The 12,730-nt window shown below is 38.7% G+C and overlaps 2 long non-coding RNA genes across 4 annotated transcripts; both read right to left on the bottom strand.

Annotated features, from left to right (window-relative positions):
- Positions 1-1,151: 1,151 nt before the first annotated feature.
- Positions 1,152-3,642, bottom strand: LOC141761876 (uncharacterized). Of its 2 annotated transcripts, none has more exons than XR_012592657.1 (4): positions 3,506-3,642; positions 3,223-3,368; positions 2,432-2,496; positions 1,152-1,476 (listed from the first exon to the last, which is right to left on the bottom strand). It is a non-coding gene; the product is annotated as an uncharacterized LOC141761876 (long non-coding RNA). The 2 variants fall into 2 exon arrangements; XR_012592658.1 differs by having other exon boundaries at positions 1,152-1,473.
- A 5,405-nt stretch (positions 3,643-9,047) lies between these two features.
- On the bottom strand, positions 9,048-11,851 carry LOC141781932 (uncharacterized). 2 transcript variants are annotated; one of them, XR_012596984.1, is made up of 5 exons: positions 11,709-11,851; positions 11,222-11,348; positions 11,024-11,130; positions 9,572-9,632; positions 9,048-9,238 (listed from the first exon to the last, which is right to left on the bottom strand). It is a non-coding gene; the product is annotated as an uncharacterized LOC141781932 (long non-coding RNA). The 2 variants fall into 2 exon arrangements; XR_012596987.1 differs by having other exon boundaries at positions 11,611-11,714.
- Positions 11,852-12,730: the final 879 nt, after the last annotated feature.

Below are 12,730 nucleotides of genomic sequence, written 5' to 3'. Positions count from 1 at the left end.
AGGCAGACGCTGTCAAACAGAGTAAAGTCTGTGCTGTCGCAGCAGAGCGTGCGCCATCTTGCAGCCAATAATCACAATGTTAGCATTATTAGTATGTTGCATTAGTCCTTGTGCAAAAGCTATGATTGCCTCTTTGATCAAGTCTACTGTTGGACAATATGTACATAAACCACAGCTGGAGAAAGGCATTCCTGACCTTTTTCCACCTCCAGGGTGGACGCCACCATTTTATGCTTAATTGAAATCACATGGTATCTTCACATTTTGATTTTGTGTATTAGAATGGTAATGGTAGTAATCAGATATGTTAATTATTAAAGTGAGCATAGAATGCTCAAAGGAAGGTAATGTGATGGAAATGTTCACATCTCCAGTAGAGACTTCGAGCCCCCCGAGGAGTATGTATAAAAGCCTGACTTTTCTTGTGCTCTGGGCTCACTTGTCTCAGCTAACTCAGTTGACAGTGCTCGCGAGTCCATCTGCAGATGCTTTGAATTAAATATACTTGAAAGACAAGTTGTGACATTGGCATTTGTCTTGTTTTACAGAAACTGCCACCACAGCATGACATAGAACTAGTTTCACCTGTTTTTCTCTGTTGTTCTTCAAACACTGCCAACTTTTGGGATTAGGAGAAGCTTTTTTTAGATGTACTTTTGCTAATTACAGTCTTGGACTCAAAGTACAGCGATGTAACAATCAAAACTTCACAACAAAGAAAACAAAATGTACCACTGAAGAGTGACCTGTTTTTGCTGTGTAGGCTCATTCACTGTGTGAGAATGTGTAGAGGTAGAATTTTCTTTTTACCCCAAAATCAGAATGACATCACATCCAACATTACAGTGTTATATTGGACAATGTGAGGCTTAAACATTTTGCAGTGCAGAGGTTCAGGTGATGCTCTAATCCCATGAATACAAAAATACAGTGTCAGTGGTCCACCAAACCATTCTCCATGCCTTAATGAAAGCCTAAAAGATTTTGTTAATCTTGTGGTTTTTATGAAATGTGTTGATTATTTTTCTCTTTTTGGTGTCTCGAGTTTTTTCTTCTGACATCCTTCCATTTTTCTTTTCTTTTCTTTTTTGATCATATGAAGAGAACACAACACACTTTTGGAGCAGGCATTTGGAAAGTGGAACACAGTTTTATTGTTTGAGTCACATATTCTCGAAAGTGGGCCTTTCTTTTTCAACCAATGTATCTGAACAATGAAGAAAAACTGTATTGGCATATAGCAATAACCTCCTTTTTATCTTGAGCGCCTGAAAAAACAAGCTGCCTCCAGAAAAGCTTAAATTTCATCACATTCTCTCCCCGGATTGGCAAATCCTGGCTACCTTGTCTACTTCTTCTATCTGTAAGGTGTTCTCCATTGTGTGCTACCGGCGTTAATTGAGAAACATCAGATTCTGATGTTCTGATCAGACAGATTCAGTCACTATGTTTTGCATGCAGATTGGAGTATCACTGCTGGCCATGTTAAAGTGCAGCAGAGAGAAGGAAAAGAAGTGTTAAAGTGGAAAATCCAGGTTCAGGCCAAAAGACAGATGGGTGGGTGTTACGTTTCTAAACTTATTATGCAACTAAAAAATAAAAGTCAATTTTGGGTCTTGTCCACTCTTACACGGGTATTTTTGTAAACGTAGCTGTTTCTATGTGTTTTGGCGTTTTAGGTCACTGAAAACGGAGCTTTTATAAAACTCCGGCCACGGAGAAGATTTTCAGAAACTCTATTTTCAGTATTATGTCGACGGGGAAAACTGGAGAAAGTTTCTGGCTCGTAACATCCGAGTGTGCACTGTTGTGAGGCGTCACTAATGAGGCAACCAGCCCACTGACCTTGACAACGCTTCGATTGTGTTTTTAGGTTTTCATCTGGACAGAGATCTTTTTAAACAGTGCGTGTGTACGGAATTTTCTTTTTTTTGAGAATGAAATACCTGTGTATGTGCGGACTAGGCCTCACACTATTCTAGCTAATTTAGATATTCTAGCTAACAAGCTGTGGTAGGACGACGTGCAACACAGGGTTGGGAGGATGTTATGTTAACTGGGGGGCGTACAAGGATGTGCAAAATACGTCTTATTTATTGAACTTTTGTAGCCTCTGTTGTTCTGTTTTAATTCAATTTATTTTGATAGAGCGTTAAATCATAACAGAAGTTATCTCAAGACACTTTTCATACAGAGCAGGTCTAGACCGTACTCTACATTTAATTGTGTCTACATTATTGTGCTGTATCACAAATTGCCCCTTTGGGGTCATTAAAGTTTTCTAAAGTCTAAAATCAAATCACATCACATGCTGAGCCTGCTCCAGCATGTGATCCTGGGTTGGTCATCACCTCAGGCTGTAGAATGTACTTTTGTTTCAAGTCATGTCATGTTACGGGAAACATTCACCCTTGTTGTTGTTGTTGTTCACTTGTATTATTTATCTTGGCACATTACTGCGGAGACTGAAAATGGGTTGATCTGCTGGCTGTAAACCTGCTGGTGCAAAGAAGGAGGAGCAGAGTGAATGTTTCTCGTAACATGGCATGACTTACAGCCAAGCAGGAAGGGACAGAACATTAAAGGCTAGAGGCTGAAAATAAACAAAAGCTGGCACAATTTGAATCTGAGAACCTAGCCAGACAACAGGCAATGCAAGACAAGCGTAGAAAGCTTGAGCACCTAGAAGTGAAGTTGAACGCTGCAACGGCCCGAGTAAAGGTCTACGATCAAGTTGAAGAAACTTTGAAGCTATTAACTTGCTGCAAGATGTTGAACCAGCAGGAGAAAGCCAAGTTTTATACCTCATGATTCCTACAGTCATTCCTCAATCTCTGCCAGTTACAACACAAGCCCTCTATGCCTCAAGTCCCCCATTCATTCCTCAACCTCTACCAGTTACAAGTCAAGCTCCACCAACTTTAACATCCATGTCTCAAGTGCAGAGCAATTCTGATTTAGTCAGCATGCTAGCAGAAGCTATAAGCACCAATCGTCTTCCAACACCAGAGCCGACATTGTTCACTCGAGATCCTTTGAAATTCAAAGACCGTCGACTATCATTTGAAACATTAATAGTCAGGAAAAACATTCCAAAGAATGAAAAACTGTATTACCTAAGAAAGTACTTAGGTGGTGATTTGTGTAGAAATCTTCAAGTACAGTTTTCTCATTTAACCTGTAGCCCATATAGTCCAACCAGATGACTTATTTAAAACTCACCTGTCTCTTGCTTCCAAAACAAAGCAAATGATGGAAAATCATCATTCAATTAATTTTCTGTTGGTGTCCATTTTATGACATATTCTTCTGTGGAGATTTGCTGCTTTGAAATGCCCTTTGGTCCAGTGACAACCAGGCCAACAATCCTAAAAGAGAATCAAGGTTTTCATGACTATGAAATGGGAAACGTTTTTCATACACAGCATAATAAGAGTTATTATTATTGCAAAATAAGACGCAAAACTTTGTTAGAAGTGTAGATTTTAAGTTAACATTTCCTTACGTGGTGTATTGTGCTCTGAATCTGACTTTGATTTTGAGGGTGCAGTTGACAAAGGCAGGCAGATTCACTCCATTATTCGGAGTTGGTGACAAGAAAGTGGGAAAGTAATCTCCATCAAGGCATGAAGGAGCATCGTATGAGTCCACTGAAAATCAGAGGAGGAGAGACAGACTTTGATCAAATGGAAATATTCAAATCAGTGTTTATGCGTATATATATATATATATATATATACAGTATATAGTATATAATATTACCATACCATGAACAGCAAACTGCAGAGGAAGCTTGCTTAAAGGAGCAATTGTGCTTCGGTAAAGAGATGTGGTTGTAGTGGTTGGTGCAGCGGTGGTTGTCGTGGTTGGTGCATATTGTCTATTGAGTTTCTTACATTTCATCATGGCTTCAGTTCACATACACAAAAAACACATTTTTCTGCCAAGATAACTGACCCTCTATTTTTTACAATGTTACAAACATTTTATATTGGAAGCTCATACCATATTTATTTGCTAAATTGCTTAAATGTTAAAGAATTTAAAATGTGATATATATTGAAACATGAATTCCCTTATACTACATTGTCTTTCCTTATTATTGTGTTGGGAGGTTTTACGGATGGACGGACGGAGAGAGAGAGAGAGAGAGAGAGAGAGAGAGAGAGAGAGAGAGAGAGAGAGAGAGAGAGAGAGAGAGAGAGAGAGAGAGAGAGAGAGAGATTTGGCTGACTCAAATATTATAATTTATATAGAAATTCATAGGATGATTAATTTAAATTGAGCTGGATTTTGCTCAAGAAATCTTACCTAATACCAAAGGGTAGGTTGTCGTTGAGTTTTATTTTTTTCACCACCTGGTATTGGCACCAAGTGGCACGATAGGAATTCCTGGAAACAATTGTGCTGGTCGTCTGGGTCGGGGAGCCGCAGAGACCATAGAAACACAAGTAGGGATTCACATTGCAGCGGGATGTAGTTTGCTTGTTGCGAAGTTCCACCTGTAAAGAATTGTGTGATGATCATCCCTGCACAATTTCTTGAACTTTCAAGCCAGCAAAAATGTGGAATAGTGGGTGTGGGTCTCATTCTACAACCAAACTTTAAATTCATCTAGTAGTGATCAGAATATCATCATTCGTTATATTAGATTCAAGAGGAAAGCTACTTTCTTCTTATGGCACAGTCAAGCCGACTTTTATTGATGAAAGAGAACATTACACAGCATTCTTAGTACTTTTTCTCCGACAATAGAAATATTACAATAATATCAGTCAGGATGTGGCAGAATACCCTCTAATGACATTTGTTCGGCACCCAAAGTTTAACCTACCATATAAGTCTCGTCTGAATTCCGTCCTTTAGGGGTGAAGGTCAGTGATCCGCCGAAGAACCTGTAATAGTGTGAATACCCTGCAGATGCAGCTGAGACCATAAGCAGCAGATGCAGCAGAATCACTGTGGGAGAAGCCATCTTCCTGAGTGTACCATCTCCAACAGGATCTGCATCTTAAATACTCAACCACAAGGAAATGAAGATAATATTTTTTTATGATCTACATAATTTACTGAAATTATAAAGCATTGTGATGGACATTTTCACATCTCCAGTAGAGACTTTGAGCCCCCCGAGGAGTTCGTATAAAAGCCTGACTTTTCTGCGCTCTGGGCTCACTTGTCTCAGCTAACTCAGTTGACAGTGCTCGCGAGTCCATCTGCAGATGCTTTGAATTAAATATACTTGAAAGACAAGTTGTGACCTTGGCTTTTGTCTTGTTTTACAGAAGCTGCCACCACAGCATGACATAGAACTAGTTTCACCTGTTTTTCTCTGTTGTTCTTCAAACACTGACAACTTTTGGGATTAGGAGAAGCTGTTTTTAGATGTACTTTTTCTAATTACAGTCTTGGGCTCAAAGTACAGCGATGTAACAATCAAAACTTCACAACACAGAAAACAAAATGTACCACTGAAGAGTGACCTGTTTTTGCTGTGTAGGCTCATTCACTGTGTGAGAATGTGTAGAGGTAGAATTTTCTTTTTACCCCAAAATCAGAATGACATCACATCCAACATTACAGTGTTATATTGGACAATGTGAGGTTAAAACATTTTGCAGTGCAGAGGTTCAGGTGATGCTCTAATCCCATGAATACAAGAATACAGTGTCAGTGGTCCACCATACCATTCTCCATGCCTTAATGAAAGCCTAAAAGATTTTGTTAATCTTATGGTTTTTATGAAATGTGTTGATTATTTTTCTCTTTTTGGTGTCTCGAGTTTTTTCTTCTGACATCCTTCCATTTTTCTTTTCTTTTCTTTTTTGATCATATGAAGAGATGTCAACACACTTTTGGAGCAGGCATTTGCAAAGTGGAAGACAGTTTTATTGTTTGAGTCACATATTCTCGAAAGTGGGCCTTTCTTTTTAACCAATGTATCTGAACAATGAAGAAAAACTGTATTGGCATGTAGCAATAACCTCCATTTTATCTTGAGCGCCTGAAAAAACAAACTGCCTCCAGAAAAGTTGAAATTTTATCACATTCTCTCCCCGGATTGGCAAATCCCGGCTACCTTGTCTACTTCTTCTATCTGTAAGATGTTCTCCATTGTGTGCTACCGGCGTTAATTGAGAAACATCAGATTCTGATGTTCTGATCAGACAGATTCAGTCACTATGTTTTGCATGCAGTTTGGAGTATCACTGCTGGCCATGTTAAAGTGCAGCAGAGAGAAGGAAAAGAAGTGTTAAAGTGGAAAATCCAGGTTCAGGCCAAAAGACAGATGGGTGGGTGTTACGTTTCTAAACTTATTATGCAACTAAAAAATAAAAGTCAATTTTGGGTCTTGTCCACTCTTACACGGGTATTTTTGTAAACGTAGCTGTTTCTATGTGTTTTGGCGTTTTAGGTCACTGAAAACGGAGCTTTTATAAAACTCCGGCCACGGAGAAGATTTTCAGAAACTCTATTTTCAGTATTATGTCGACGGGGAAAACTGGAGAAAGTTTCTGGCTCGTAACATCCGAGTGTGCACTGTTGTGAGGCGTCACTAATGAGGCAACCAGCCCACTGACCTTGACAACGCTTCGATTGTGTTTTTAGGTTTTCATCTGGACAGAGATCTTTTTAAACAGTGCGTGTGTACGGAATTTTCTTTTTTTTGAGAATGAAATACCCGTGTATGTGCGGACTAGGCCTCACACTATTCTAGCTAATTTAGATATTCTAGCTAACAAGCTGTGGTAGGACGACGTGCAACACAGGGTTGGGAGGATGTTATGTTAACTGGGGGGCGTACAAGGATGTGCAAAATACGTCTTATTTATTGAACTTTTGTAGCCTCTGTTGTTCTGTTTTAATTCAATTTATTTTGATAGAGCGTTAAATCATAACAGAAGTTATCTCAAGACACTTTTCATACAGAGCAGGTCTAGACCGTACTCTACATTTAATTGTGTCTACATTATTGTGCTGTATCACAAATTGCCCCTTTGGGGTCATTAAAGTTTTCTAAAGTCTAAAATCAAATCACATCACATGCTGAGCCTGCTCCAGCATGTGATCCTGGGTTGGTCATCACCTCAGGCTGTAGAATGTACTTTTGTTTCAAGTCATGTCATGTTACGGGAAACATTCACCATTGTTGTTGTTGTTGTTCACTTGTATTATTTATCTTGGCACATTACTGCGGAGACTGAAAATGGGTTGATCTGCTGGCTGTAAACCTGCTGGTGCAAAGAAGGAGGAGCAGAGTGAATGTTTCTCGTAACATGGCATGACTTACAGCCAAGCAGGAAGGGACAGAACATTAAAAGCTAGAGGCTGAAAATAAACAAAAGCTGGCACAATTTGAATCTGAGAACCTAGCCAGACAACAGGCAATGCAAGACAAGCGTAGAAAGCTTGAGCACCTAGAAGTGAAGTTGAACACTGCAACAGCTAGAGTAAAGGTCTACGATCAAGTTGAAGAAACTTTGAAGCTATTAACTTGCTGCAAGATGTTGAACCAGCAGGAGAAAGCCAAGTTTTATACCTCATGATTCCTACAGTCATTCCTCAATCTCTGCCAGTTACAACACAAGCCCTCTATGCCTCAAGTCCCCCATTCATTCCTCGACCTCTACCAGTTACAAGTCAAGCTCCACCAACTTTAACATCCATGTCTCAAGTGCAGAGCAATTCTGATTTAGTCAGCATGCTAGCAGAAGCGATAAGCACCAATCGTCTTCCAACACCAGAGCCGACATTGTTCACTCGAGATCCTTTGAAATTCAAAGACCGTCGACTATCATTTGAAACATTAATAGTCAGGAAAAACATTCCAAAGAATGAAAAACTGTATTACCTAAGAAAGTACTTAGGTGGTGATTTGTGTAGAAATCTTCAAGTACAGTTTTCTCATTTAACCTGTAGCCCATATAGTCCAACCAGATGACTTATTTAAAACTCACCTGTCTCTTGCTTCCAAAACAAAGCAAATGATGGAAAATCATCATTCAATTAATTTTCTGTTGGTGTCCATTTTATGACATATTCTTCTGTGGAGATTTGCTGCTTTGAAATGCCCTTTGGTCCAGTGACAACCAGGCCAACAATCCTAAAAGAGAATCAAGGTTTTCATGACTATGAAATGGGAAACGTTTTTCATACACAGCATAATAAGAGTTATTATTATTGCAAAATAAGACGCAAAACTTTGTTAGAAGTGTAGATTTTAAGTTAACATTTCCTTACGTGGTGTATTGTGCTCTGAATCTGACTTTGATTTTGAGGGTGCAGTTGACAAAGGCAGGCAGATTCACTCCATTATTCGGAGTTGGTGACAAGAAAGTGGGAAAGTAATCTCCATCAAGGCATGAAGGAGCATCGTATGAGTCCACTGAAAATCAGAGGAGGAGAGACAGACTTTGATCAAATGGAAATATTCAAATCAGTGTTTATGCGTATATATATATATATATATATATACAGTATATAGTATATAATATTACCATACCATGAACAGCAAACTGCAGAGGAAGCTTGCTTAAAGGAGCAATTGTGCTTCGGTAAAGAGATGTGGTTGTAGTGGTTGGTGCAGCGGTGGTTGTCGTGGTTGGTGCATATTGTCTATTGAGTTTCTTACATTTCATCATGGCTTCAGTTCACATACACAAAAAACACATTTTTCTGCCAAGATAACTGACCCTCTATTTTTTACAATGTTACAAACATTTTATATTGGAAGCTCATACCATATTTATTTGCTAAATTGCCTAAATGTTAAAGAATTTATAATGTGATATAACATTGAAACATGAATTCTCTTATACTAAATTGTCTTTCCTTATTATTGTGTTGGGAGGTTTTACATATGGACGGACGGAGAGAGAGAGAGAGAGAGAGAGAGAGAGAGAGAGAGAGAGAGAGAGAGAGAGAGAGAGAGAGAGAGAGAGAGAGAGAGAGAGAGAGATTTGGCTGACTCAAATATTATAAATTTATATAGAAATTCATATGAGGTTTAATTTAAATTGAGCTGGATTTTGCTCAAGAAATCTTACCTAATACCAAAGGGTAGGTTGCCGTTGAGTTTTATTTTTTTCACCACCTGGTATTGGCACCAAGTGGCACGATAGGAATTCCTGGAAACAATTGTGCTGGTCGTCTGGGTCGGGGAGCCGCAGAGACCATAGAAACACAAGTAGGGATTCACATTGCAGCGGGATGTAGTTTGCTTGTTGCGAAGTTCCACCTGTAAAGAATTATGCAAAGATTATCCCTGCACAATTTCTTGAACTTTCAAGCCAGCAAAAATGTGGAATAGTGGGTGTGGGTCTCATTCTACAACCAAACTTTAAATTCATCTAGTAGTGATCAGAATATCATCATTCGTTATATTAGATTCAAAAGGAAAGCTACTTTCTTCTTATGGCACAGTCAAGCCGACTTTTATTGATGAAAGAGAACATTACACAGCATTCTTAGTACTTTTTCTCCGACAATAGAAATAATTACAATAATATCAGTCAGGATGTGGCAGAATACCCTCTAATGACATTTGTTTGGCACCCAAAGTTTAACTTACCATATAAGTCCCGTCTGAATTCCATCTTTTAGGGGTGAAGGTCAGTGATCCGCCGAAGAACCTGTAATAGTGTGAATACCCTGCAGATGCAGCTGAGACCATAAGCAGCAGATGCAGCAGAATCACTGTGGGAGAAGCCATCTTCCTGAGTGTACCATCTCCAACAGGATCTGCATCTTAAATACTCAACCACAAGGAAATTAAAACAATATTTTTTTATGATCTACATAATTTACTGAAAGTATAAAGCATTGTGATGGAAATTTTCATATCTCCAGTAGAGACTTTGAGCCCCCCGAGGAGTATGTTTAAAAGCCCGACTTTTCTTGTGCTCTGGGCTCACTTGTCTCAGCTAACTCAGTTGACAGTGCTCGCGAGTCCATCTGCAGATGCTTTGAATTAAATATACTTGAAAGACAAGTTGTGACCTTGGCTTTTGTCTCGTTTAACATAAACTGCCACCCCAAATTTGGCATTGTCGGCAGGATCACCCATGTGAGGGGGACCTCTGGAACTCAGTGCTGAAGGTAAAGGCCGTGCATGGCTGGAATACGGGACTCTAACCTCAACCTCCCCGTCAAAGAGGGTGTAGAAGTGGGGGCCTGACGCCTGAGGAACAGGACTCACTCACTGCTGTGATCCAAAGAACCAGGTGGCTAAAAACAACTCTGTCTTTCTGGTAAGTAAGAATTCATTAAAAATATATACTGTATGTATTGATAATAATAAAAAAAGAAAAGAAAAAAGAGATTCTCATCACCAATGAGGGTGTTTGTGACAGACATGTCAACAGGGCAGGTTTTGGAAACCGCTTTCGAATTTAGGGCTAGCATAGACGGTACCAGTGCAAGGTCAAAGTGTTTTAATTGCATGACCTTGATTAATCACTTTAAACAAGGAATTCTAGGAACTCAGAGAGAAAAGATTCATACACTGTATTTTCGTATAGTGTACAACTGATAAGTTACTAGGGTGTGTGGATACCAACTGTAACACAGAGTTGGACTGATCACCACTAGTAGGAAAAAAAAAAAAAAGGGAAGAGTATCTAGAAGTATAACCTTACTTATATGCTTACCTTACTCGTAATCTCCCATTAGTAGATGTTTCTCACTGGGTTTAAAGTACGCGGAACACGTTTATTCCATTTCAGCATCAGTAAATCTGCGATCTACCTCGTGGTCTATTGAGGAAAGCAGTGAACGCGCATCTATCTGAATTAAATACACCTGGCTCAACCTAGTTGCCCCTCCTCAGCCTGGCTTGGCCTTCGTGAAACGCATTAAGCCAGGATGAATTTACAAGACTAGGTCAAGCCTCGCTTTCTCTCTTATCTTGGATTTTCCTCAAACATGTGTTCCTGTTCTGAAGTGTCTTATATAGTACACCGGTGCGGATATATCCGTGATAAACTAATAACATGTCATGTTAGCAGTCAGACACCATATATACCTGCTTCAGAGTTGGTGCTGTAGGCTTCGTCCCAGCAGGTGAGTCCGGCTTACACCTGTGTCCTCTCTCCAGGTGCAACAGCAAATACATGCAAATGTTTTCCTGACCTACAGTAGGATCATAAACACATGCAACACATATTAGCCAGTTTATTAGGTCCACCTATCTCAACCGAATGCAGTCCTGCAGAAATCTTACCTTGCACGGCAGTTCCACTCCAACTCCTGCTGACTTCCTGTCACTAGTGATAATCGCAGGATCACAGATCACAACAAACCATCTGCAGAAATCCTCTCTTCGTGAAGGTTATAGTGTTCAGTTTGTTCTTAAAATATTTTAGAGACCGCATTAGTTTTAGCTTGGTGTACCTAATAAACTGGCATATAAAACTACAGTGTATTTGTAATAAAAAAATTTGACTCTGGATCAATGTTTCTTGATCTTTCTCTGACTGCAAACTTTAGCTCTTACCTAAATCTACACACTAACTGTAAACAGTATATAATATACATGCAGCTTTACAGTTGTAATCACTTAGCTTAACAGTTTTACTAACAGGAAATGATACAACACATACACTTTCTGACATCAATCAAACTGCAGTTTACAACTACAACGTAAATTAAACTTCACAAAGAGACATCAAAATGTTTCCCCCTAAATAAAACGTTAATAGTTATCCTACTTTTTGTTCATGAGGAGTTCCTGGAGATGTTTCACCACCATCCACAATTAGCTTAATGTTTTCCAGCTGTTAGTGGATCCACAATTTGCTTTGTGCAATGCATTGTGGGACATAGTGTCCATTGGCAACTGACAGGTTTTGAGTATACTGAATTTAGTCACTTTTCAGTGTGTGAACACACTCAATTTAGAATTAGTGTGTGTATCAAAGAATAAACATCTACAGATTAGGAACTTTGAATGAAAAGGTTTGTATGTTAAAACTGAGACACTTTAAAATGCTCGTGTGTGCATGTTTTGTTTTTTAATTAACCTGTACTGTGTGTAAAGTTTTAATTAGATAGAAAGTACATACTAGTTTTGCTGGATGTTTTCTCACGTCTTTGATAAACATCCCAGATAAAACACTCCGTCAGTTTAATGTCTACATTTCTGTCTTCACTTCTGTGTTGTCTTATATCACTCTGATGAATGTGAGCAGAATTAGATGAAGACCAACAGGTGAATTATTTAATGTGGAATGGAGAAAAGTTTCTTGATCTGATATTAAAACAGTTGTTCCTGGCGATGTAGGGATTAAAAAATAACTAAGTTTGTTTTCTTCATGTATGTTTATTGCAGAATGCAGATATTTTTAGTTTTATTAATCCAGGTTTTGAGATTAAATGGAGATTGTATATTTTTTGGTGCTCAGCATTGAAATATTGGAACTACTTCCTACAGAAGAAATAGTCCCAATGACTGTTTGCAGTGAAGTCTGTCAATAGACTTTTAGTGTTTAATTGTAATCAATTAATTGATGCATTCTATAAATTAATAAATCTAATTTGCATTTAATTGATGAATTAAAACAAAGTAATAGTAAAAAGATTGAAATTCTTTGAATTCTTTAAATTAAAGACAGCTGTCTTTATGTCAAAACATGTGAGCAGTGAGCCACCTTGAAACAGTAGCAACAAGAGCTCTGATTGGCCAGATTCATAACAGCTGGCCTGATGCTACTCTGTCAGTATTTAACTTTTA

This window comes from Sebastes fasciatus, chromosome 2 (genome assembly GCF_043250625.1).
Source record: "Sebastes fasciatus isolate fSebFas1 chromosome 2, fSebFas1.pri, whole genome shotgun sequence".
NCBI classification, from domain to species: domain Eukaryota; kingdom Metazoa; phylum Chordata; class Actinopteri; order Perciformes; family Sebastidae; genus Sebastes; species Sebastes fasciatus.
This window is presented reverse-complemented; position numbering and strand designations above follow the sequence as displayed.